At 38.3% G+C, this 26,952-nt stretch overlaps 1 long non-coding RNA gene across 1 annotated transcript; it reads left to right on the top strand.

Annotated features, from left to right (window-relative positions):
- The first annotated feature begins 1,069 nt into the window (after positions 1-1,069).
- On the top strand, positions 1,070-26,534 carry LOC114159554 (uncharacterized). The gene is made up of 4 exons (XR_003598614.1): positions 1,070-1,183; positions 1,818-1,898; positions 11,710-11,916; positions 26,074-26,534. It is a non-coding gene; the product is annotated as an uncharacterized LOC114159554 (long non-coding RNA).
- Positions 26,535-26,952: the final 418 nt, after the last annotated feature.

Here is a 26,952-nt window from a genome sequence, read left to right as displayed (position 1 = left end):
CATTGATTTTAAATTAAACTGATTTTATGGCCACAAATAAAAGCCCTGTGTGTCATTCCCCCTTAGAGAGGGGATTAAGCTCTTCAATCTTTGTCCAAATCAAAGGCTGAAGCTCACAATAAGAGCCAACAGAAGAGCAAAGGGAAAAAAAAGAATAAAACACAAAGCTTTGCTCTCACTCTGCAGCCCCTTTTCCTCCATCCTCTCATCTTCTCTGAGAGTTTGTGGCCTTGTGTTGCGGTTTTGGTTCGCATGTGTGCTCTGCTCTGATGGACAGTTGTTTCTAAAAAGCTTGCAAGGCCTTGAGGAAAGATGCTGCTGCACAGACAGGTTGGTGGGGGAGTGAGAGGGAGGCTCAGGGCTGTGAGGTGCGGTTATCTCCTCCGTCCAGATGAGAACATGTTTTTGCCTGTGGGATGCTGCTCCTTCTCAGGCCAAGGACAGCGGCCATGTGCTGGGAGGGATTATGGGCACATTGTTTCCAGTCCATGTCCTTGGGGAAGGGAAAGGATAGTTGTTTTGTTTGTTGGCCATTTTTCAGGTATGTAATCAGCATCCTTAATTGCCCTAATTAGGTCTCACATTGTTTGCTCAGAATTCATCAGCAACCCCCATTTATGTGCTCATGATATAACAATATGTGAGCTGAGATTCAGTAGAGAAACAGATATGGTCATTGTGAATATCACTAACTGTGGAGAAGGTTCCTCTTGCCATCATATTAGTAATGCATCAGCTACTTACTATGCGATCAAAATTGTCCAAATTTGAGCTTAATTGGGCAAGTTCATTTGGTTATCAGCCGATCAATCACTCAATTTCTTTCATTCAGGCAATACTGTAGAACAAATAGCCAACTTCTGCAAGTGCATTGTCTCCATTTAATTTATTTATAGTTTAGAGGGGCAGTATAAAGTGTTTTCCAGCCACTTAGTGCCATTTTATAACAGTATGTCACCTTAAGTTGACATAAACATGCTGCATATATGAAATATGACTTGAAATTTTTTTTTTATAACTTAACATCTTGAAATTTGTCCTCTACCTTACTAATTTAGCGCTATGACTTACAAGATCCACTAGGGGCACTTGCGTGCTCGTTTCCCACACTGAATACAAGCGAGTGAGTGGAAGAACAGCGATTTCGTCTCCTGTGATCATTTCTCTATTTCCCTTCATTAAGGTAATTAATGGGATAAAAATAATTTAGAGAATGACGCGTGAACATGTGCTAGCCCTGTATATATGCATGTGTTTGTATTTGGTTTTCATCATTTAGTGGTAGAATTCAGCTAACTAGTTTAGCACTAGTGCTAACGGCAGGAGGCCGTCATTACGGCGTCTGGTAGTTTGATCTGTTTAAATAAGAGTAATGCACCGCCTGCTTATGATTTCTGAGTATTGTGAATACAAGTTTTGTATTTTCTTCATCATTTAGATTGGACATATTTGTATTTCATGCTTAGAAATTTAGTTTTGACTGTACTGTAAAAACATTTAAATAGTTCAGATTAAAATGCTTACAACTGTTAAATGCATTTAACGTAAAACACTTGTTTTGATTTTGTATAAAAATATAGTTTAAAAAATTTATTCTTAAAGGGCAATACAAAAATGGTGTGAAGAGATGCCTGTGTTCTTTTTATTTGTGATTATAAGCTGCTGTAGTTAGCACTTTGCCATGAGTTTAGTTAACACTGTACTATAAATTCTGATATTTTTGTATTGTTTTCTGAAATGCATCCAATACAAGGGAGTGAGTGGAAGAGCATTTTGTCTCCTATGATCATTTCTCTCACTATTTCTCTTCTTCTAAGGGGTAACAGATGTAAAATCCTTCAATTGTGATAAGTTCTGCACTGCTAACAGCTGAGACCAACATTATCACCCTTGACCAGGTAAGGGATTAGCCACACAGTCTTTCCATTTATTTCCACCCAGAACTAATAATAAGGATGCACAAATAAGGAAGAAGTAGAGACAAAAGGTGAGTAATTTATGGAAAGCTACATCAGCTTTTCTACTCATGGCTTTGGTGCCTAATCTGTTATTAACCCCTCAAAACACTGGGTGCACACACATGGATACACTCACGCACACCCACCATCAAAGGCTGAGTAAGGTGAACCAGGTACTGGAAGTAATAATACTCCAGTGGGAAATAAAGATAGGGCCAAGGGTCCTGAAGAAGCAAGATGAGGCTACCGTGAAGACAGGCAGCGGAGCAACAACTCAATCCCAGTTGTGTTTACTTTCTCTAGTTTCCAGGGTGATGGAAGGAGGCTCGGCACTCCTGTAGAGAGAAAACCACTTAGAAGAGAGATTTTTGGGCTTTGAGAATATGTTAGGAAGGATAATGGTCCACTGCTGGGAGTCTGGGAGTGTGTAGCAGATTCTCCAGTAAGGGGTTAGATATTGTTGTGGTATTGGGTGTTTTTTTAAAAAAAAAATTTAATTCATTTATGGCAAAAATCAAGGCATTTTTGGAGAGTGAATTCTCTGATGGTACACATTATATTAAGAAAGCATGATGCCCCATTTAAAACAAAATTTTAAGAGTGTATTACTGTATAAAGAAAATTTTAAATAATGAGTGGTGCACCCATGATTGTCTTTCTGTGCAGGAGAAAGTGTGTTTTCACCCACTGGTTTGCTTGGGAGTGATTTGCAGTCAGGATATGCAGAGATGAGCTCCATTGTTGGCATAAATTGCTTGGCCCATGCATGCTGCCTCTCCGCTGGGCAACCCCCCCTCCATACCGATCGATCTAATCCGTAGCTATAATGAGTTTCTCTGTCTGAGTGTGAGGACTGGGCTGGGCTATGAAGTGGAGAGGAGAATGAGCAGGAGAAGATGAGGAAATCAGTGATGCCAGTCATGTTGCTGGTAATGGAAGGTGGACTTAGCTCACCGAGAGGTAGCCAAGGTATTTACAGAGGTACAAAGCTTTGATCTGACAATACACTCCCTTCATGAGGTGAGGCATATAAAAATCAAAAACTGCCTCACAACAACCTAAAACCAACAGTATATTGAAAACAAGGTCAGGGAATTAAAGGCAGATTTAAAAAGATCAGAGTCTACCACTCTAAGGTCCAAAAGTAAAACAGTCCCAGTGTCTTTGGGTCTATAAAAATAAGGTTCATATGGGAACCCATGAGCAGACCCAGTTTTTTCTATAGGGATGTCTGGATCCAGACGTTGTTTGCAGTTGTGCACACAAATGATTAGTTTGAGATAGTTTCACCAAAGAATGGATCGAAATTTCACAGATTAAAAGACTTGCTGCTGTAATTTCTGCAAATGTCAACTACATTCTGTTCTATATGAAGAATTAGCTACCTTTACTACCCTAAGAACAATTTTTGGCCACTTTACACAATAGTGTTTTACATGAAAAGGAATTATTACATTTTCTTAAATGGCACATACATGCTTTATAGAAAATTACTTAAAAAATAACAGTTTTCAATCTGAAGACCAAAAAACACCTTCACTAAAGCATTTCTTGCATTAATATTGTAAAAACAGAACAGTACTGTTATTTATTCATTTAATTGTCACATTGACATTTTAATACACTGATTAATTCATTATCATTTTTGTCCAAAGTTATTAAAAGCCACATTAGCAGATGTAAGAGTCAAGTTGCAGATTCCTGCTGTGTCTTGTTTAATTCTTAAAATACATTAAATGGCCATTGGTAATATTTAGAATAAAATGTACACTTAACATTTTTTTACACTGTTGATGATACATTATTTATACACAAATATTTATTACCTGAGGCCTAAGCAACTGATGATTTAGTCATGCCTCAGGCTGGCATTATTTTCAATGACACACTGGACCCTTTAATACTGAGCAGATTCCAAACCGCACCTTTAAAGCATGCAGAAAAAAATTACATCAGATAATTTTTTTTAACCAAAAACCTAGTTTTGGTCACCTGCTTCGTGCGTCTGAAAGGCTAAATAAAGACATGGGTCTGCAACCTCTCAATAGGAAAAATGAATGCTTAGCCCTTTACCATATCAAGAACAGCCTTAAAAGCATCTTTTCTGCCCAGCTGGAAACAGAAACGGAGAGCGCAGAAACAATAAAAAGCAGCAGTGCTGCTCCTCTTACAGAGGAAATGAATAACAAAGCAAAGAAGCTCAGACAGAACAGGGAGGACTGCCTGTAGTTCACAGACAGACTGCCCATCATCTCCAAAAGACACAGCTCTCTGCACATCAAGGTGGAAAACATGGAGATTTCTCGCAACATAACATCTTACTGTGAATGTATTATTTATCTGAATCCTTAGTGATTAACTCATACTGCCATTCATGCTCATTGTTGAAATTTATGACTGTCCAGGAACTCACAGAAAATCAAAACAGCGCCGAGTCATTTGGACTTGGTGATTTTTAACAATGTTAGGTATTTTCCACCAGCTAGCGAAACAACAGAACTGTGAACAAGAAAGGTTGTATCATTATTTTTTTCCCCCAATTAAAAAAAAATCTGTAGAATGACAGAAGTTGTAGTCCCACCTATGTTTGCATGTAAATATTTGCAAATATAAATAGTCTACTTTTAAAAACATATATTAGTTTTGTCCACAGTGAATGATCTTACCTTTGTTGATTGTCTCTTAGTGATTTCAGAGGAGACGTGTTATTCATCTGACCATCATGTGCCTCCAAGGCAACGGCCTGGCACAGCAGAGGAGTGCATGTGAAAGGCCTCTTTGCTGAGGCTCTATCATCATTTGTATTCAACAACGTCAGTCTGATTTAAAATTTGGGCTGTAGTAGCATTGAATGACAATGTCAAGGGATGGAGAAGAGCCGCAAATTTACATAGAAATGGCCCTTGATATGTGTAAAGAATCAAAGCAATTTGGGATCGTACAGACATGTTGCCTGGTTTGGAGTGTGTTCTGCAGCATACATTTGAGGTGTTGATTTAGGTGTAAATCTGAGGCTTATATCTGCAAGTCGCTACAAATTTCAATCCAGTTAACTTTTTTTCTGTGACTTTCTATTACCATTTGCCCTTTGACGTCATTCTTTGCTTTATTATATTTGTTCTTAAGGAGAAAATGATCAATCCTCCTCCACAAAGCTGAGGAATCAGTCAAAACTGAGAAAAGTGACATCGGAGTTATTTTTGTTAGCTAAATCATGCTGTGACATTGGACTTCACGTTCTGTGCAGCGGTGCACAGAGCGCTACGATAAACACCCACGTTTTTTAATAAACCATATTCACCTTTATTACTTTGTAAGCCTCTTTAAGCTTCAGAACTTCTGAGGCTCTTGATCTCTTTGCTGTGTATAAATTGAACCAGTAATGTCATTTCATCTGCTATTTTGTGTTATCTGAGGCTACTTTAAAAGAAATCCCTTCCACCTCTGTCTGTCAGAATAAAACAGAGGAAAGAAGCTGCAGCCGGGATAGATTTAGATCCCTCAACTATTGTTTCTTAGGAAAAGATCATTTCTAAAGCAAAAAAACTAAATTTAAAGTTCATTGTGAACATTTGAAACATTTTCCAAAACGGACTTGCGACTAAAATATATACATTTTCTATGCAGTCGTAGTGAAACTATATTCTGTGCAAAATAGGGAAGACTTATTGATGAAAATGGAGTTGTATGACAAAAACTGAAAATTTATTTCTATTTCATCATTTTATTGCTGAACAGTTACTTTGTTTGCATGATAAAAATTCAAAAGCTCAGTCTCAACCAACATTGCTGCTTTTTCGCTTTGAATTGCTCAAAGAAAGGCTGTCAGAACATCCACTCATTAAACTGTGGCTGTGTTGACATTGGCTGTCTTCATTATAATGGCAGACATGTGGCAGAAAATCTATAGAGCTGTTGTAGACTTGATAAATGTTATATATGTGCTACCAAAGTACAAAGCTTATTTCTTAATTCCTAAAATTCACATTTTCTGCCTGTTTCTCAACTTCAAAGGGAATTAAAGAGGTATTAAAACCTTCAGAGAGTACAGAAGAGATACTTTTTACCACTTGCATGAAAAGGAAATGAAGATTCTTCCAGGGGAAAAAAAGTTTTAAAATATGGAGGTGAAAATGAATCAAATTGATCAAGGAGTCCTTTTCACAGATCAGCATAAAATATTCACTCCCACTGCCGTGAATCTGAAACTACAGAAGAGCCTTGCTAAAAAAAGAGCCAGCATGGCTCACATGGTGCAGTCTGACTATGCAATTTTGGATATATGCTTCACTATAAAAAATATAGGTTGATTCCTTTTGTTTTCATTTACATGAAGACTCCGTGGTGAATATATTTTACTTCCAGTTGGTTGATATCTCTGTTAGTTTCTTCTCTTTGAATAAACACAGATACAGCTCCCTTCATAATTATTGGTAAAAGGTTAAATTGATTTTGCAGCTACACAATAGAAATTATATAGTTCTGTAATAATGAGATTTTCTCAACAGTCTCTATTGCTGTATGTGGTACCAAATGGAGAATTGATCCTTTTTATTACTGCTTTGACTGAAAAGAATAAGAAGAATTTTTTAAAAATTGCACAACTTCCAACCGAATCGTGGAGTACCACTAGGTGTCATACTAGAGCAGCACAAGTTTGCTCCTGCACCACAAGAGCCACCATCATGATGTACACATATTTAGGCCTAATAGTTCAGATTGTATCCCTTTCTCTTCTTTTCTTTAGGCTTTTTGATTAGAGAGCGTAATGTGTTTGGTGAAAGAATCAAAAATCCATTAGCTTCACTGGAGTGTTGCAAAAGTGTCTCAAAGCAAAGAGCAAAAAAGAAGGAAATATGGGGAAAGGCAAAGATAGATGCTGTGCTTTCTAATGAAAAATGAAAAGAAATGTAACTACACTGAAGTAAATAGAATATTTTCCATTTAAATGTTCTATATCTAAATGCATCTCAGTCCTTTGTTGACGGGCATCAGTCAAGCTGCTTCCTACTGCATTTATTTGTCCATTAGTCCAAAACATTACATTTTATAGTTATATTTGTCTATTAATCTTAAAAAGGACTCAGTATTGTCCGTGATTAAATATTATCACCCAAGGGAGTAAGGAAATGGAAAATAATCATAAATATTCTGTTGAGAGGAATGTGGAGAGAGTATTTAAATGATTGTCGCAGGGTGGACAAGGCGCCGGATAAGACTCTGGTTAAAAAAGATTGTCTAAGCTGGTGTGTAGCTCTCGGCAAGAGATTATATTATAAATACGAAACTGTGGTGGAGCTTGTCTCGCAGCAATGCATCAGATCAAGGATTTTTTTTTCAGCTAGTACACCATTAAGATAGTTGGGGGATTAAAATTCTTTTAAAGTAGGATTTGAGTCTGTTCAAAGTTTTTGTTCCTCTCCAGTTGGACAAGCAGGTTAATCTGCTGAAGCAGAGTAGACATCAGACTGTAGATTTCCTGGAAAGCAAGTCTGTCATTACCGAAAATGCTATGAGAAGTACTGTACTTCTGTGAAGTTTCCTGCAAGACAGTTCAGTTTGTCTGTGAAAAAATGAAGGCTGTCAGCTTCCCCAGGCAAGTAAATCAAGAAGACAGAGTCCTTGCTTTGGCCTGAGGCTTGATGTCTGGCCAAGCTGACCCAGGGCTTGTTTATCTTCCCATCTCCTCGCCTTGCTCTCTAACATCCCTTTAGATTTAAAACCTTCCTTTATGAATTTTAATGTCCACTTCTGATCTTAAACCACTAGACCAGACTAGATAGTGGTAGAAAAATGCTGACATGGTTTCCTAGCAGCTTGATGGTGTCCCACCAACACAAAAGGCATGCTAGCAAGGAAATGTTTTCTAAAAGCAAAGAGTGTGCTGAATTATTGAATGAACATTGAAAGTGAGCAGTGAAAAATGAAGGGGTCGGATTTCAAAGAAAATTTAGATCACATGTGCTGCAGGTTTGTTGGCTACGTAAGATAGATACTTAATCTTTCTAGATATATCAGGAAGTTCTCATGTCGGAGGTATGCAATCATTTCCATATGTTGTACAAAATCTGGTTTAGGGGCAGCATGAATAAGTGCTGTATGTGATACAAGGCATTATGTCACAAGTGGATTTTGTTACCTCTACTAGACTACAGGCTTTTACTTTGAGACACCAGTGAAATGGCAGCAATGCAATCCTAAGACTTGGATTTAGGGCATTGTGCTACTTTTTTCGGTCCCAGTTTGACCTAAGAAAAGATTATTTCAGTGTCGTTGGCACAAAATGAAGATCATTCCCAGTGTGAGCTGGTCTCCAGTTTCACTGCCTATTGCCTCTGCCTTCTGTTTGTTGCGGTGTATTCTGACAACATCTTATGATAGAGAAAAACCAACCTCAACAAATCTGGTGATCTTTTGCCGTCTTCAAGCTTTGTTCTTCAATGCATTTAAGTATTATTGCCGACTTCCAAGTGGTTGGTATAAGTCAGCGTCTCAATGTCTCAGAATGAGGTTTTTGACAGTTGCATCCATTGGCAAGATTTCAAGACACAGCTTTAGAGAAGAAAGCAATGTCTTGACTACAACTGTACCATTTTACTGATGATCTGTTGGTTCTTTCAGGCATTGACCTCCATGCAACAGAAAAAATGCTCTCTGATTTGGGAGTGGGTCTCTGTCTCAAGAATATCAATACTTTACATCCTGTTGATGAGCAGTGGGGCAAGAAATGGAAAGACGTCTTATGTTGTAATGCTATGATGAGGATGTTTCATTGGTATATGGAAGAGAGCCCTAATCAATGGTCAAGAGATTTGAGTTATGGCAGAAAGAATGACATTCATTTCTTACAAGGATGTCTGGGTTCATCCTTAAAACTTGAGAAGCTCACTTCATTCAAGGGAGCCTTCAGAAATTATTCTAGCATTTGAATAGGAGGCTTCACAGTGACCTCCCTTTTGTCTAGACATTTTACACCAAGAGGAGACCCCACAGTGATCAGAAGCAGAGTAGCTGCAAGTTCTTGCTGGCAAATGGGATGTCAAGTTACTTCTGCAAATTGAGATGACAAATGGATGGATTTCATTTGGAAGAGATCCGTCCATGTTTGCTTTTATCAGTGACGGAGTTGGACAGTCTAATAGAGGGATCTCTCTTGGATAAATTCTGCAAGCCGAGCTTGGGTGATCAAAGAAAAATGGGTGGAAAGATGTTATATATAGTTTTCTAACAAGCAGCAGATGTTGTGATAGGTCAGTAAATATCAAATAAAGGAAGTTTGCTACCTTTTTCACTTTGGAGCTTAAAGTTCCTAATAAACTCTGATGCCTCAAGTGGTATTAAGACACTGTGCAGGAATAGGCCCAGCTGCTGGTTCTGTAGTTTTTTTATTTTCCTCACCCCTTCTCCTTTTCACTTCATCTTGCACTCTCTCTAGAGTTGCTGATGTAACATCTCCAGTCACTTGTTAGACCGACTTGTTATATGTATTCTTATTAATTGTCAGTTCTCATCTACTTACTCATCACTCTCCCCTTAGTTTAAAGCAAAGGGGCTCCCTCAGCCAGACACTGCAGAAGTTTTCTTTGTGCCAAAAATGAGCTTTTTCTTTTTACTCAAGATTTCTCTTGATTGTATAATGTAAGGTGGTTGGCATCAGACAGAAAAATTAAATGGAACTGAAATCTATGCGAGCAAAGACGTAGACTTCTTTGCGTGAGTGTGTCTGGGTTTGTATCAGCATGGGATGTAATTATGCAGGCTATCCCTAAAAAAACGCATTAAGATACATATAACATGCTTCTCACGGTCATCCCTTTTTGCCTCACTTAATCCTTTTATAAGCACACAGGAATAAGTATTTACCTATATTCCCATGTCAAAGATAGTCGGAAATGGGTTGCAAATTTGTTGTCTAACATCAAGAAGCATCGAAGCTGCAGTTGGACGTCAAAGTCTGCACCTCCCTGCCTCCTGACTGCAGCCTTTTTGACTTTGAAGACTGCATTTTCTCCCCTTGCGCATCTGTTTGTAGGCACAGTTTAATCCCATATAAACAGCCACGGGCCAGACTACAAGCCCCGAATATTGAGTTGTTGGGGGTTTTTTTGTTTTTTTCTTGCAGATATTCTCTGCACCATCCTCCACGTGGCTCTGTTTGTCTTTGTGTATGTATAGTTGAGCAAGTTTCCACCATAAGAAAGAAATGGTTACATTTTTTTGTCTGAAAGCATCCAATTTTAGAGCGTGTGTGTTTGTGCGCGTGTGTATCGTCGTGCGGCTGAGTGGTTCATGAACGATTCCCTTGACAGCTCGGGAAATAATGAGATCCCTGGGGCTGAACGCAAGCTGCCTGTAAAATAACAGATGTGACTGGACTCGCTCAGCCTCTCCCGCTGCCGGAAGGCGGATGACTGACAGGGGAGGAGGGCTCCGGCGTGGGGAGGGACAGGCATGAGCAACTGGGAGGAGGAGGGACGTAGTCACCTGGGCTGACATTTGATCCTGCAGGTTGGTGATCTCCAAACATCCGTCTGACAGCTGAGAAACCCCAAATGTCAACAGCATATCACAATGAATATGTAATAGCGATGAAGATGAGACCTTATACTTTTACCTTTCTAAAGCGAACCGCATAATCTGACATTTAAAGGACATTTTTTGGCTTTTAGATAAGAATTTGTCTATAATTAAATCAAATGACCAGTCATTAATGTGACTTAAATGCAGAACACTTGTAAAATGTGTAAATGGCAGAAACAAATCTGAAAGGAGGATCCTTTCATATCAGTTGACATTTCAAAACGCCACATCACCACTCTGAACGATAATTCAGGATGTAGTCTCTCACTTGTCTTTCTTCTTAAAGTCCTGCAGAGATCCAAGCAGAGAAATGGCAGAAGCCCTCTGTCAAATGTTACCGCAAAGAGCCAGAGAAATCACAATAGAGGTCCTGTGTGAGTGAAAAAAAACGAATGAGAGTCCAAAAAACACACCCAGTCACACAAAAAAATCCTTCTGCTCCCTGGGCAGATAGCCACAGACCCACTGCATTCCCTCTCTTGCTCAGTAGACTTTTGTTGTGCTTCCTGCAACAGGAACCTGTCGCAGAAACCTGGCAGTGTGCAGGCTGGTGCAAAAATTGCCAAAGGTATGACTAAGGCCAACTAAGTGCTACTCGTTAGGGGCATAAGAGTAGCATTCATTTTAGAAATTTGTCGTCAGAGCAGAAACTACTCCAAATTCAATGCCTATGTGTCTGTAGATGTGCTATCAATGTAAAATGTGTCTCATTATTGAATAAAGGTGACTTAATCCAACTCTGACCCTGATTTCTGTTTACATTTACTGCATATTAACACGGCCATTAGCCTAAAGTGTCATAATTATGATCTGTTTTGCCCTTTATGCAGTAATGTACAGTAGTTAATGCCTGCTCTGTAGCTCCTCTGTTCCTTTATGAGACAACATGTCATTAGCTAGATAATCAAGCTTGTTTCCATTATCTCTGCTCATTTTAATGAGGTTTTACAACCATGGAGCAGTCTCCGGAGATGAGCCATTGCAGAATAAGGCCCAATTCTCTCCAGCATTTCCTAATGCTCATCTCATTTGCCTACATGTAGACATATTTATTTTGTAAATCTGTTTTCTTTAGAGGCAAAAAAGAGCTTTTTTTAAACAATTCATGTTTCAATAATAGCAACCCTTGACCCGCATCATTTCCATTTCTGCTCCATTGCCACCCAATCAGCACACACAGGACGGATATTTTCCAGAGGAAATGCGCAGAATCTCCCCATCAGAAAAGGCTTTGATGCATGACCTGTCTGACTCGGCTGATAAATGATTTATCAAAGAGCGCAAACCGCCAAGCGAGGTGAGGACTATGGAGGGATGCATCAACAGGAGCACTGAATACAAGAGGACAACGTCGGAGATCCAGATGGAGCCAGAACAGGTGTGATCATCGCTGGGAATTACACTACGCTTGTGATACTCTGCCTGCACAGAGCGTGTAATATTTCACCTTTAATTTCAAGCACACACATCTCGGCACAAGAAAGTGGCTCGCAACTTGAAATCAAGGAGAGCGGCAGATGAAGACAGACAAAAACATGTTTATCCTGTAGCTATAGCGTAAAAAACAAAAGGGGGTTCAAGAACAGCAAACAAACTGAGCCACATAAATATAAAATAATGTTTTTTAAACTATTTTTAACCTAAAGAAGTAAGTTCTGACCTAGTATGCCAACCTTGGGTTCTAGATTGTTCTTGAACATCCAAATCAGTTTCAATTCTTCTGAAGGTGATGCCTGGCATCTGAGGGGTTAAAATCTGGGCAGTTTCTTGTTACAATAAGACAAAGACACAAAACATGAATAAAAACCTGCTTTTAAAAAACCAAAACCCTTCTGTGTGGCCTTCCTAAATGCTCCAAACTCACCATTAGTGAAAATCTGTGTAGTCTAATCAAAGTCAAGTCTGTGCCAAAAAAAACAATGTGAATGAATTCAACCAACACTGCCAAGAACAGAGGTCAAACATCCACCCAGAATCGTATTGCAATGAGTTGTACGTTTTGTTGCAACTTGTAAATGAGCACCAAAAACCAGTGCTTTATATCTGCAAAACTGCTAAAATATGTCAAAACTCTTAAATCAGTGTTTGACTCATTGCAACTGCATGGAAACTCCTGACTGGTATGTCGCACTGTATAGCCTTTGGTGTACATTGTGCAAAAGGTAAGTGGTAAAGCTAAGAGATGAGGGCAGGGGAACAAATATATTGCAACTTAAAGGTTGCAGTAGTGACATTTAAAGAACAGAGTATTTGCTTTGCCATTAATTTGTCTCTGTAACTGCAGCTATCTCTTTTCCTTTTCACCATACAAACCCCCCTTTGCTGACGTTTTTCTTTATTTCTCACCGCTCCTTTCATTTCAAATTTTATTCTGCATTTGTTGTTGTTATCCACTGTTTATTGGATTAATGGTGTTCAGATGTACAAGATGAGAATAACGTCCCTGTTCTCATGATCTCCACTTCCACAAGCTGTCTTTGTTACTCTGTTTTGACATACATCACTGGGAGGAGCAAATGAGGAGTGAGGAAGGAATTAAAAAATGAAATCTTTAAGTGTCGTCGATGCTCTAAATGCAAATTACAGCAGCCAGACGCTGGATGTCATATTAACATTTAGCTCTGACAATATGTTCCTTTGACTTAAAATATAGCAGCTGTTTTCTCTGCCTCCTCATCTCAGATGCCTATTATAATTGGCATTAATTCAGTGTTAGAAAGCTGTGAAAACATAATTTTCAGTTCAAGAGCTCCAATCAGAGCTTAGGCAAAGTGGAGAGCTTTACACTGTCTGTCGAATTGGTTTTGCCTGACTGAAATTGCTGCAAATCGTCTGCTGAGAGGGACAGGTTAATAGGAGAAGAAGAGAGTGTCATACATGCAGATGAATAAAGAAAGAACAGCAGGCAGTTGTTGAAAAGGTAAAAGAAAAGACCAGAGAACCAGACGAGTTATTGACTGACTTTTGGAGCTTATAATGCCACTGTTTTCCAATATAAGGCAGTTAATAGGAAAACAGTGTGGTTAGATGGTCAGACATATGTCAAAATTGCCTCTTTGGAGAAAATTAAGAAACCCCAGACAGAGCAGTTTCCTGTCTGAGCCATTCTTCCTTTCTTTGTCGTGTGTTTCTTCATTCTTGAGGTATTTTATCATTTTGTAGGCAGCAGCTCCCAGAAGCATTTTGAGCCTTTGTTCCTTTTGTTCCCAGCATTGTCTAATTAATTTTAAATGTGTGTATTTGTGTCTTGTCTGTCATCTGCTTTTTGTGCTGCCGAGGTTGGATGTTTTGTGGGATTTTTTTTTTTTTTCTTTTTGTTGTTGGGGCTCCTCCCTCAACACAAGTCTGTCTCTCAGGAATCCTTGCTGCTAACTGGGCAATGCTGGCAAGTCTTTGTGTTTATGAGACAGCAGGCATGTGTTTGGCCCCACCTGGCAGAGGCAGTGAGAAAGCAGGGGGGTTGTTGGGGTGGGGGGCCTTGAAGGAGTGTGAATGAGAGGCCTGTTGTGACACTGTGGGGAGCGGGTGGGCATATTGGAGAGCAGCAGGTGCTCAGCCAATCTGGGAGGTGGCCCATGCCCCCCAAAATGGGAACCTCAAAGGGGGGGAGGCCCTCTGATTGGCTGATGATCAAAACTGACAAGGGTAGGGACTACGCTGTCCTGCCAAGGGTCCGGTCTGAGTGCACCTGGCCTGGAGTCACATGACCGGAGGTCCCTCAGACGGTCCCTGTGTGAGGTGTTTGTGTGGGGCTGCTTTGAAGTCCTCCATTCTGGCTGGCTTGTGTTGTGACCACATGGGTTGTTTAACTCCAGCTCGCCATCTCAGGAGAGGCAGAGGGAGGGGTTTTAACAGTCTGCCCCCCACCGCGCAGGAGGCGACCATTAGATGGAAGCTTCTTTGTTTTTGAGCCAATTTCAGTTCAATTCCAAATCCTTGTCTTGTCATTTAGTGCTTTTCCCCTTCACCATTATGATACAAATTAAACACCCACAATAAGTAATGAACTTGGAGCAAAATAAGCTATTTTACATGTCATTTCTTTGGTTTTTCAAGCACTAAAATAGTTTGATAGTGTATATCTGATATTGCTACCAGTTCAAAGATTATGTTTAGAAACAGGCTGATATTTTTTTGTATCATTCAGTGAATGGTTTACAATTGCACAGGGAACGTACATCACTTTGTCTACAAGAGAGTAGAACAAAGCCTTGTGGTAATATATTTTATCTTTTGATGATGATGAATTTGTCATTTTTCTTTTGCAGTCAACATCTGTTTCTTACAAGACTAAAATATCAACTTGATACTAAGAACTAACTAACTAATTATGCTCTAGAATTAATCTGTAATGTAATTTTACTTTAAACTTGATGTTTTCTGAGTGAAAAATGTGAGTAGAACCTAGTTGATCTTGATTATCATTTGGCGCAAAACGAAACAAAAACATTGAATTTTTAGGGGAAACTTTGGATGCTTTGATAAAATGCTGAGGGATTTTTCTCCGTGGAGAAAGAGCAGACTTAGGTTCTCTTGCGTTTGCTGAAGATCTTGCAAAATCTTGGTGGAGAGTTCATCATCTGTTGGAATAACAGCATCAGGGAACTTTATTTTAAAACATGAACAACCTGAACAGGAAGCATGACCTGTCCTGAAGACTCCTCTGGATCCTCCATACATATTACAAAGACATACATTCCTGAAAATAGAAAATATAATAGATAATCCTAAGAACCCCCTTTCAGGTAATACAACCATCTGGAGTCTTCAGTCAGAGGCTGCTTTGGGTCTGCTGCAACACAGACTTCTTTAAGAGATTCTTTTTTTCTTGCAACTTTAACTGTAAAAAAAAAAAAAAATTCTAAAGAAACTTTGAACAGGAAAATTAAAATCAAAGACTATAATTTCCCTTTAGGTTTAAAATATAGATATTTCACTAAAGGTATAAATAGGCAAAATGAAAGAGCCATGGTCCAAGGAAGCATGGACATGTAGCCAGTGTGATATTTCACTAAGGGGCTGAATAAAAGCTGTGGTACCATTATATGTTGGCCACAGATTGTGAGACATGTTATAAAACCGTTGAGCAAGGTTGTGAAAATGGGTCTTTTAAATTCTCCTTAACGTGTGTGTTTATTGAAGACTTTGTAGACTTATTTTGCTAATGCAGAGTTAAGTCGTGCTGATGCAATTTGCCACTAAAAGCTAATACCATCAAAAGGGCATGTCTCCTCCTGTACAGTTCTCCATGACCTTTCTTCCTGAACCTTAATGATCCCTGACCCTGTTGGATCCAGATCCAGGGAGATCCAATTACCAAGGGGAAACTGCAACCTCCCACCTCCGCCTGCCTCTGATTCTCATCTACACCTCGCAAAGAAAAACTGCAGCTATTACCAGTAAGTCATTACTTTCAGCCTGAATAATGAAAGTCTGTAGTGGAAAATGAAGAGAGATAAGTGCAGAGGAGGGAACAGAAGACTAAATAGCGCAGTCTATTGTTGCGAGATTGTTAATTTTTCTCTGTCAGGACAAAAGGGAAATCAATAAGAGATATTGATGTTGAGCTCAAGGCTCACTTGTATTGTTGCTGCTTGGTCATGTTTCTTGCTCTCACTGATTTGTGAAAGTGTGCAGTGTTCATGATGTGCTTTTGGCCATAAGTCTGCATTTTCTGACAGAGAAGTCACCACTTTCAAATGCATCAGATCTTCTTAAGCACTAATAGGTGCTGTAAATGGGGCAGAGGAAATATATTTTCATTTAAATTTGTCACTCAAAACTCAAATTTTAGCTTGAATTTTTAGAACCAAGTCTTCAATTTTACCCTTTAACAGCAGTTTATAGTAAATCGATATGTGTCATTACAGCCATTCTATATTACAGTGCCTTGTGTGTTACTGGTAGTGAACTGCTGCCAAAGGCATAAACTGAAATGAACATGATGGAACTGAATTTAATTGAGATTAACTGAACTGAGGCTGCACAGATACTAAGTTTGTAGTGCTATTGCCTTGCAGTAAGAATGTTGCCGGGTCACATGCATTGTCTCTTGGTACAGTACAAAACTGTTGATTTTGTCTGTGTGTTTCCCTATGATTGACTGGAAATGGTTTAATCTGTCTGTATGACAACTGGATATAAGCACTAACCACCCTTACTTAATTTAATAAGAGAGTTTAGACAAGTATGAACTAAACTGAATCGAACTGAATTGAATTAGGCTGAACTAAGCAGAATTAACCTGAATGAAATGGAAATAAAGATGTTTGCAGAAACGCAGACTGTATATTTTCTTGAGAAAAGTTCATGGCAAAAATTATTTATTGTCACAAAGTTGAGCTTAATTCCTTTTCAAATTAAACCACAGAACCGAAAGGAGACAAAATACACAAACTCTTTCAACAAGTGATTGTTTTTAACAAAGATAGACCATAAAAAAACTCTTTAAACAAACTTTTAACATAAAAGTAAAAACCAGTGACTATAATTTCTCTTTGGTTTAAAGAAAACTTCATTTCAATATGTTACTTTTAGCAGAATTAATAGAAATAAAACTTATTTTAATGATCTAAACAGACAAAACTGAAAACTACTGGAGTTTCATAATCAAAGAAGAGATTTTGTTAGTAAAGATAAAAATGTTTAGTTACCTTGAAAAAAATTCAGCTGCCACTGTCTATGGTCAAAGACCTTGTGTGAGCTTGTTGTTGTTCAATCTCTCTCAAAAACAACATAAAGAGAAACAAATTGGGAGAAAACAGGATTTTATTTTAGAACCTAGTTGCTATTGAAAATAAAACCTAAATTAAACTAATGCACATCTATTTCTGTTCACTCACAAGCGGAACACTTCTTCATCAGAAAGCTCAGGTAAAAGCATTGCAACTGTCCTCCAGCGGATGTGTGGGAGTTGGTTTTCTTTACCTGCATATAGCACTTTGGAAATAAAATGTTTTTCCTCTTACTTTAAAGGACCAACTATGAAAGATTCGTGGATTTAAGTGTTTGTATAAGAGCGTGACCTGACCTGTCTGTTCTATAGCACATTCTCTCCTGCAATGAATCTCAGCTTTTCATTTTTCTGCCATCTTTCTCTTCCATTCAAAGTGTCGCTCAGGTCGTTTTTCTTCCCAGTTTTAACTCAAAATAACGATGCTGGTGCCGCCATTGTTGTTGCCACACGCACACCCACATGCTATCATGCAGTTTTCCTTTTCATACAGGTCATTTTTTGCACAAGTGCTGGTACAGGCAGCGCTGCACACGCAAGTCTCAAAATGTTTCATGCAAACACAATTAGGCCGACAAATCTGAAATGGAATCAACAGTCTAATTTCCCCCGGCTGAGCCACTCTGGCCACATCTCCTGTGATAACTGGCTGTTTGGAGATGAGTCTTTGTCATTGCTGCATCTGAAGAACCAATCATTGTGCAAAAGATAACGACTGAATTAGAACAAAAAAAGGAGATGACAAAAGAAGAAGGATGATAGACTTGACAGAGGAAAACAAAATGGAGTGTTTTAATACAAGTGCAGGATGTTTGCATCCAAAATCTTCCTAATTCTGTTCAATTGGCCAACGCACTGTTTAAATTTCCCAATTCCTTGACAAAGAATTTCTAAGCCAGACTAAAAAGGCTCTAATTTTTATCTCTGTTCCCATTTGACTCAGACTGTGACACTAATATTATAGAAAAAGTAATAATTGATTTTAAAAAAACAAGTGAATCTGCTCTCAGAACATTAAACTCCCTGCTATCTGGTTGAATTCAGGTATAACACAAATATCCACTCAGTTTATAAGATTTCCATGCTCACTTGGGCCATACATTTCGACTCGAGCACAAAAAGATATTACAATTGATTTTCTCTCTCTTTGCAGCTACAATCTGCCAGATGTGGCTGGAATCTATATTTCATGAAAAGAAATTAGTTCAATCTTGTTCGAAGTGATAACGGCACTAATTATTTTCCCTACTTATGCACATAAAGCTGTAACAGTAAATATGTTTAAACATGCAAGAAAGCGATATGCAGTCAAATATCTTGTGGAAAATGGAAAGCAGCCAAGCAGCTGGGGAAATAAGCCGTAGTTAAATAAGTCATGAGTTGTTTTTTTCATTAAATCGGCTAAATATCCACATTTTTTAAAGACTGTCAGAGTTTTAGTGTTGCTGCAAGAATTCCCCTCATGTGACACATTTCCCCTGTTGATGAGGAAGACTGGTGGGCACACAACGCGATCCTCTGCCTGCTGAGGTAGTCAGAACAAACCTGGGACATGGGCCGGAACCCGAAGTTTGTAATTGTTGGGGTGTAACATCAAATGATCTGCAAACAGTCTGAAAATGTCATTATTAAAGCACGTTATAGGGAACTAGTCATCCATTAGTTATTGTTTTCTACTTTTTACCTCTATTTATCTTTCTTCCTTAGGATACAGGGCACAATATTTAGTCATGGTGAGAAACAACGATTCAGTAGATTTCTTTTTTAAATAGACATAGGCAAAAACTTATCTTATTGATGAAGAATCCATTAAAATGTGATCAGCTTGTGATGCTGAATGGCGTACTTGTTAAGAGCGACGTGTGGAAGCTGCAGTCCCTGGGTTTGATTCCCTGTCTCGAGTCTTTTGCTGCATTTTTTTCCCTTCTCTCTCTTCTTTATGTACTAATAAAAACCACTCGAATCTAAAAAAAATCTTTTTAGAATATGATTAGCTAAGCTACGTTAATTTAAAACTTCTTCACTTTCACAGAGACTCATGGGTTCTTTTAATGGAATGCAGAACATCTTTATATGAACAGAAAAATTAAAAACAATGGGACAATCATTTGTCTTTTTAAAGCTTTAGTAATCTCTGGATGATTACTTTTTCCATTTGTTGTTGTTTTATGAGCTGCCTTTATATTACAAGCTCTAAGTGACTCGGCAGGCTGCGACGTTTATTTTCTTTGTATGATCCCTCTTCTTTTTCCTTCAGGTTTACTGTTTCACTATTTTCCTCTGTATTTTGCTGTGGCGAAATCCTGCTGGATGCTCATTTGTCAAGCAGCAAAATCTTTTTTTTTGTCCTTTTACTCATTTTTATCACATTTTTGTTCTCCCCTAGTTTACAACCCGGTCAAAGTGAAACAACTTTAGGTGTGTTTTTACTGCAGGAAACCTTTTCCAGGAACAAGGGTGTTTTATATTTTCGTTTATGGCCATTGCTTTACGCTTCTTCCAGAATCAAATCAAACAATTTGGATAGACCCTAATCTAATGGATGGTTGTTAAAAAATGTTCTCAGTTTGACCTCCTCTAAAGTTTATATTTTCATTAAACTTTAAATCCTAGAGAAATAATTGGTACTTTGGTTGACATACAACATTGAAAGCCAGTCATTCATAGTAAACTTTAGTCTTTCACAGCAATTACATTTAAATGCAACAATAAATTCAGAAAACCTTAGTTGAAATAATGGTTACAAAAATTAGAGAGAGGGTCTGCAGAGGGCAAAGAATTTATGCTTTTCTGGATCAACCCAGAGTGTTGCAAAATTCAACAGTTTATATTTCAAGATACAAATGAAAACAATTACAACTCTCAAGACTTCTGCTTTATTTAACAAGTTGAATTGTTAAATAATGGCTGCAACTGCTGCTACATATGTCTCAGTGATCCAAGATCTCTGGATCCTTTAAAAAAAAAAAAACCTGCGCTGAAATAAAAGTGATTTCAGTTTCAGATGTGATTGCATTGATATAATCACAAATTGCAGCTGTTGAACCCAGTAAATCTGATTAGAAGAACTAATTTCCTCCTCCACTCCCTCTCAGCACATTCAGGACACAGGATTAGCACAGTATGGTTGAAATCCGTTTTAGTTGCACAATTCCACAGTTTAACATGACTTTATTTAGCCTTTAAAATATTACTGCTACGGGAAAAAAATCTGAGATTAATCATGTGTTTCTCCTTCTATAATCCCGTCACACTAATAGACAAAAGTGTCTCTAAAAAATGGAGCATTGCTCAGAGAGCATACCATTGTTCTTTTTCTTTGTATGATAACATGCAAAATTTCTCCTGCACAGCATTAACTGAATTACCGACAGCAAGTCAGAGCCAGCTTTTGTGCTTTTATGCTGCTGCCATTTCAACTACAGAGCATAACACCACACTCTGTAACAGCAGTCCACATAACAAGGTGCCAGTCTGTTCTGGCCTTTGAGTCTGAAAGCGGCTGCTGCCGGCTTGGTGATATGCCACGATTGCTTAGTTGGGTCAGGACAGCATCCAAAAAACACCCTTCAAGCTCACTGAGCAACACAGGGCCATGTTCACAAGCACCGCGGACGGTTTGCTATGATGCATACCGCTTGAAACTAGATGTGTACACTGTTTAAAAAGACAAATAAACAATAATATTTTAACTGCCTGACATTAAATTGCACTAAATGTTTTACACTAAAGGCTTAGATCACTAGCAATACTGAAATAATTTGTAGTTGCAAAAAAATAAGAGGTTGTTTTGGGAGATGGTTTTATTACGCGCTTCAAAATCAAACGTGTACATTTAGTATTCGAAGATCGCTATTTCTTTAAATGATTTGTGCAAGTCCAGATAATTTCATGACTTTATAGGTTTTTGATAGGTTAATGCAAACTATCTGAGTTACCAACAAGCATATCTATTTATACATTTTAAGAGAACACGTGAAGCATAATGGAAAATTCTAAAGAAATCTTATTCTTGAAAATATATTGTTGGGCACAATTTTTAGATGCCTGAATTTTTTATCAATTTAAACAATTAAATGCAATCATAAACATCATGGGAATTTCTACTGTACTATTCATGAGGAAGCTGAACTTTCTTTGGTGTAAAATGTACAAATCAACACCAGAACAAAGTTGTGCTTGTGAAGATGCTGACTAAGTTGGTGAGAGAGGGTAATTATGATTGGTGAAATGAGTCCTGTACAGACATGGACTGAAAAACCATTCTGCGAAGAAGAGCCTCAACATCAATAGCCAGAAAACAGTTTGCAAACACGAGAAGAAAAACCCCAATTTTTGGACACATGTCAGCATGTTTCAGGAGAGACCAGAGAACTTCACTAAGAGATCCCATCACGAGGAAAGAAAATTATGTGGAAATAACTCAAGGAAAATTTCAAGAGAAAAGAGGAAATTTACACTTTGACACATCTGAATCTTCCGGATGCAAACTGGCTGTAATCACAGAGTAGATTAGTTACAAAGTGGCTTAAGGAAAGAAAAATCGAAATAGTCAATGCAAAGCCCTGATTTCACACCCACAGGAAAAATATGAGTAGACCTAGAAACTGTGTGAGGACGGCTAAACTTTGAAGAAAGCTACAAAAAAAAAGTCTAATTATTTTTGCCATTTAGCTGGTAGATGTCAAGATTGAGCTTAACTTCCTGATCCACATGCACAAATCAGACAGGAAACAATGAAGAAGAGAAGAGAAAGGTCAAAGAGAGGTGAATATTTGCCTTACTGGTTTAGGAATTGCAGTTTGCACAAACAACTTTTGCTAACTGAATGTACGTGGCAGGATGTTTTGCTTCTCCAACTGTTTGGGTGTAGAAGAAAGAGGAAGAGCGTGAACAGCAAACAGGAAAGTAGAGACTGTGTAGGGGAGGCAGTAACGACTTAAGAGATCAGCCGCCTCAGGAGGAAAGTCTTACAACGGACTTGAGTCTAGAAGCGCTGAGAATGTCAAACAGCTTCCTATATTCCCTGCAGCCGAATGAGGAGGTTGCAGTCAGGTGTGAACGCTGCAGCCTGCCTGGCCGCACCCACAGGTGAACAGCAGCAGCTAAACACAGACAGAATTCTGATGATTGCATTTTTTATATATAGCATGATAAAATATCTGGTTTCGACTGCAGAATCATTATGTGCAGCAACACATAAGGGAGGTCTTAGAGTTTTGATGCCAGTCTTACTGAAATAAATCAAATTCTAGAAGTTTGTGCACTTTTTCTTATAGACAGAGTCCTGAGTCACAGGTTGGAAAACATCTGTGACCTTTAATAATGCAGAGGCAGACCACACAGGATGCAAAGAGAGGAGGTGGACAGAGGGCTAAACACTCTCCGGGCTGTGTGTCATGTTGGATCGTGTGCTGAAGGCTTCACAGCCCTGATTAGAAGTAACTCACTTGGGTTTTTTTCCCCCCGTACCAACAGACTACCTATGCTCCTATTTCCTCTTCGTGTTGTTTTTGTCCATCCAGCTCTAACAACGTGCTGCACTTTCGCTTTGTTTTGCTGCTGTGTTTGCGTATGTGGAGTGACTCACCAATGTCAGGTAACTGACAACATATCTTGGACCTGAGAGAGTTCATTATCATTCTGAGGCACGTTCATCCTCATCAAAGGTGCCGTGACGTCAGTGTCTCTGTGGAAACTCACACAGCCATTAAGGGTCAGATTCACTTCGAGGCACAGTGGTATTACTATTCATACCGTCAGGTTGTCAGAAAACACTCTTTCGACAATTGTTGCTTGCTTCCTGCTCTCATAATTCATAATCGGTGTTGTTGTGCTGTGCACCGATGAAAACTAGTCTGAGAGTCTGGAACGTGTATGAGTTGAAAAACCCAACAGGAGTCAGGAGTGACAAAACGGCTCGTTAGTGTGCGTTTAATTTACCTCAACTAGAGTTCCAGTCCATTGCAAAAATCTGCAGTCTCTTTTGAGCAAAACATGAACTTTATAGCTCCGGAAATGGGTTTTGATACTCTTTAATCACCCTTACTAAGCGACTGACACACTTTCTATCCTAAGAGACGACAAATGATGGCCCTGTCTCCCCGTTGACATTAAGAATCGGTGATGCAGGTCGCTCATTCTTGCAAGGTGCACTGACATTATAATTTTCTAAAGTGCCTGTTCGACTACACATTGAATGAGCCGCTACATTTTCAATGTCACGCAGAGAGACTCATTATACGAAGCTTTTTGATTACTTTATTGTTCTAAAAGGCTTAATTATCTGGTAGTTACTTATAGAAAATAATCCTTTTTGCTCAGTCTAAAAAATGAATGTTTCCTCAAATGTAAAAGGTATGGAGTCAAAATGACTCGTAAACCAAATTCGACATTCGTAAAACAAAAAATATCAATGAAAGGTAATGATTCTAACACAAGTAATGTAACCTGACTAACGCAATGATTTAATTCACTGAAAAAAAATCTATTCAGACCAACCCACACTTAAGCGTAAAACTAAATGCCACTAAACCTAATAACTAATAATAATCAGCATTTACAGAAACTGGTATATTGTTCACTTCACTCTGAATTATTGTTGGAAAACTTATTTTCTGAAAGCTTTTCATTAACACTCAGAGTGTTTCAACAATTAAGATTGCCTTATAACATTGTAATAAGATTTAGGTCCAGACTTTGACTAGGTCACCACAAACAGCTTTATTCATTCCTTGCAGCCTAATGAGCCTTTTATAGAATAGAATAGAATTCAACTTTATTGTCATTGCACTGTCACAAGTACAAGCAACGAGATGTAGCTCAAATAATAGCATAAAATCAAATTATTGAGGTTGATCAGGATGCAAAGAGAGGAGGTTCTTCAACTGCACACCCAAGGTATGCTTCGGTCTGGATTAAAGTCAGACTTTCTGGTAAGATCTGACATATAGTTTATCAATTATCAAAAGTCATCTAGGTTTTGAAAAAGTAAAGTAGCACCAAACCATCACACTACCACCACCAAAAACACCTCGTAATGCTGCCATTATGAGGTGAGGGTTTTTTTCCTGAAATATTTTGTTAGCTTTATACCAAGAATGTAACTGTAAAGTTACACTTTTGTTTTTGGCTTGGAGTTCATTAATGGTTTTTGGCAAATGTTTGGTGTTTCTGCAGTAGTTTTTCCATGTAACTCTCCCATGGATTCAAATTTTGTTTTGTTTTTTCCTTATTAGTGAGTCGAGACTGACCTCAGCCAAGGCAGGTGATCTCTGCAGTGCTTTACATTTTGTCCTAGTTTTTTTTTTTTTTTTTTTTTTTGTGACATTCTGGATGAGTTGTTTGAGAAGGCTGGTCACTCCAGGGAAAGTTATTCACCTTTCCATGTTTTCTACATTTGTGGATAATCGCTCTCACTGTAATTCCTGGAGTTCCAAAGCCAAAGAAATAACCAGATATCAGAGGTTTTGTTCCTCAGCAGTTCTTTAATTTCTTTAGATTGGGACATGATGCTTTGTTTTAAAATATTTTAGCCAACCTTTTGTTGTCAGACAGGTTCTACTTAAGGTATTTCACAATTTTACAGCTCAGACAGAAATAGGCCCTGGGTGTGGCCAGTAAAAAATGTAGATAATTTATTGTTTGAAAAAGTGCATCAGAATTTGTTTTATGGTCTGACAAAAAAAAAAAAAATCTGTATTGCATCAAAGACTTTTTCACAGCCTTGTATATTGTTAGGAAATGATTGTTCTTTATTCTGTTTTATATGTTTTTTTGAGGTTCAAGGTTGAATGTGTTCATTTATTTTAATAAAGGCACCAAATTAACCTTGAGGATAAAGTACCAAAAATTGAAACGGAGCCAACGCCATCACCACTGACCAGCGTGTGATATAATCTACTTAACTTTAAGATAACTTGAATTATCTCCCTGGTGTTACTGCTGGTCATATATTAAGCACTGATGCAGTCTTTTAATTGATAAATGCAACTAATGTGTTTGCTCAGCGCTGTATGTACATGAATGCCTGATTGATTCCTCATATCACAGCCAGCCACAGCAGAAGACAGGAGCAGCATTATTCTGGGCACTCAGTGTCAGAAACAAACACAGAAAGACGTGAGGAGACTAAGTTAGTGCAGCAAAAAGACAAAGCATATAGGGGTTGGGTGGCTTTACCTGCTAGCATTCGCTTTAGGGTAACACTAGAAATGAAAAAACATGATGCACCTTTACCGATGAACTTTATGGAAAGAAGTCTACAGTGACACTGCTTGAGAACAAGCTGACCGCTTTTCCTCTCCAAAAAAAGCTGTTATTTGTCAAAATTATTGGTGCTATATTTTCTCCCTCTATTTTTTCTTTTTCTTTTAAAGTGCACAAGGTCCACTGCTTCCTTTCCTTTCCTTTTCCTTCCTTGTGTGCATTTACTGGATTAACCCACTGAAATATTGTCATTACAAAAAGCTCAATGTACACTTTATTTTTCAATCCCAGAAACGTAAGTGCAGTGTCGAGAATCACAAAATACCTGACCTTGAACGCATTTATGTCTACATAAGTGCGTTCATATATGTAAACACTCCACTAATTAGAACAGTTGAAAAATGCCTTCAGGTTGACATTAAAGATGTTTAATTCCACAGATTGTGCTCTTGATATTTTCAAAGTGAATTTCTTTTTGTTTTTAAAGTTGTGAATGTGAATACATGTCGAATAATGTTCTATAAAAGTAGCATTTTCTGCAAAGGTAGAACTCAGAAAATTCAATTAACATTTTCTCTTTAGTGCACAAATTAGGCCTTGAAAGAACGCAGTGGTGAAGAGGGACAGAGAAGAAAAGACAACTGACCTTTGAACCAGGATGTTGAGCCCTGTCACATTGACAATAATAGTTTAATGAAATTTGGTGGAGTTTTTTGTTTATGGTTTAAGAGTAAGAGTGGTTACCCTGTTGGGTGTAGAGAAAAATATATTAGTTTAGTTGGTGGTTAGTTTCCTGGATCATTGTATATTCATTTTGTGTTTGTCACCCTGCTGTAGTTGCCTCGGTTTTTGTTCCAACTCAACTAATTTGTTGAGTCATTTTAGTAATCACCACCCCAGCAGTGTTTTTTTACCCATTTGTTTTGTCAGTTTCTTTACAGATTCTCGCATTATGCCTATTTTTTTGTCATTCTGGTTTTCTCTATCTGTACTTGTAAATTTGCTAATTTTTTCATAAATTATTTTAGTCATTAAACTGTTGTGCTTTCTTTTTGAATGCTGCCCAGCAGTATTTCTTTGTTTTGACGCATTTCAACACCACACCTCTAAAGGCGCCAACACGCGTGTTTGCAGCGGCCAATTAACTTTGATGGCCTAATTTTATACCAAAGATCAGCTGACTCAAAATCACAAACTTCTAAATTACAAAACTGATGTTTTTGCTTTCTTAGGAGCTCAAAGCAAAGGGTAAGGTCACAGCTTTTCAAGGGATCTTACCTTTTTGGGACGGATGAATAAACAATGCTCTTCTGTCTCTTGGGGGATGACAGTGACGTGTCCTCATCAATGCGCTAAACCCCCAGCCACTCACCTCAAGCTGCTCGATGGCCAAATAACAAACGGCTAAAAGGCCATCTCCCAAATATGTGAACGTGTAGATAAACAACACCATGCAAGTATGATAAAATCAAG

This window comes from Xiphophorus couchianus, chromosome 16 (genome assembly GCF_001444195.1).
Source record: "Xiphophorus couchianus chromosome 16, X_couchianus-1.0, whole genome shotgun sequence".
NCBI classification, from domain to species: Eukaryota; Metazoa; Chordata; class Actinopteri; order Cyprinodontiformes; family Poeciliidae; genus Xiphophorus; species Xiphophorus couchianus.
The sequence above is the reverse complement of the archived record's forward strand: the minus strand, read 5'-3'. Positions and strand labels throughout refer to the sequence as shown.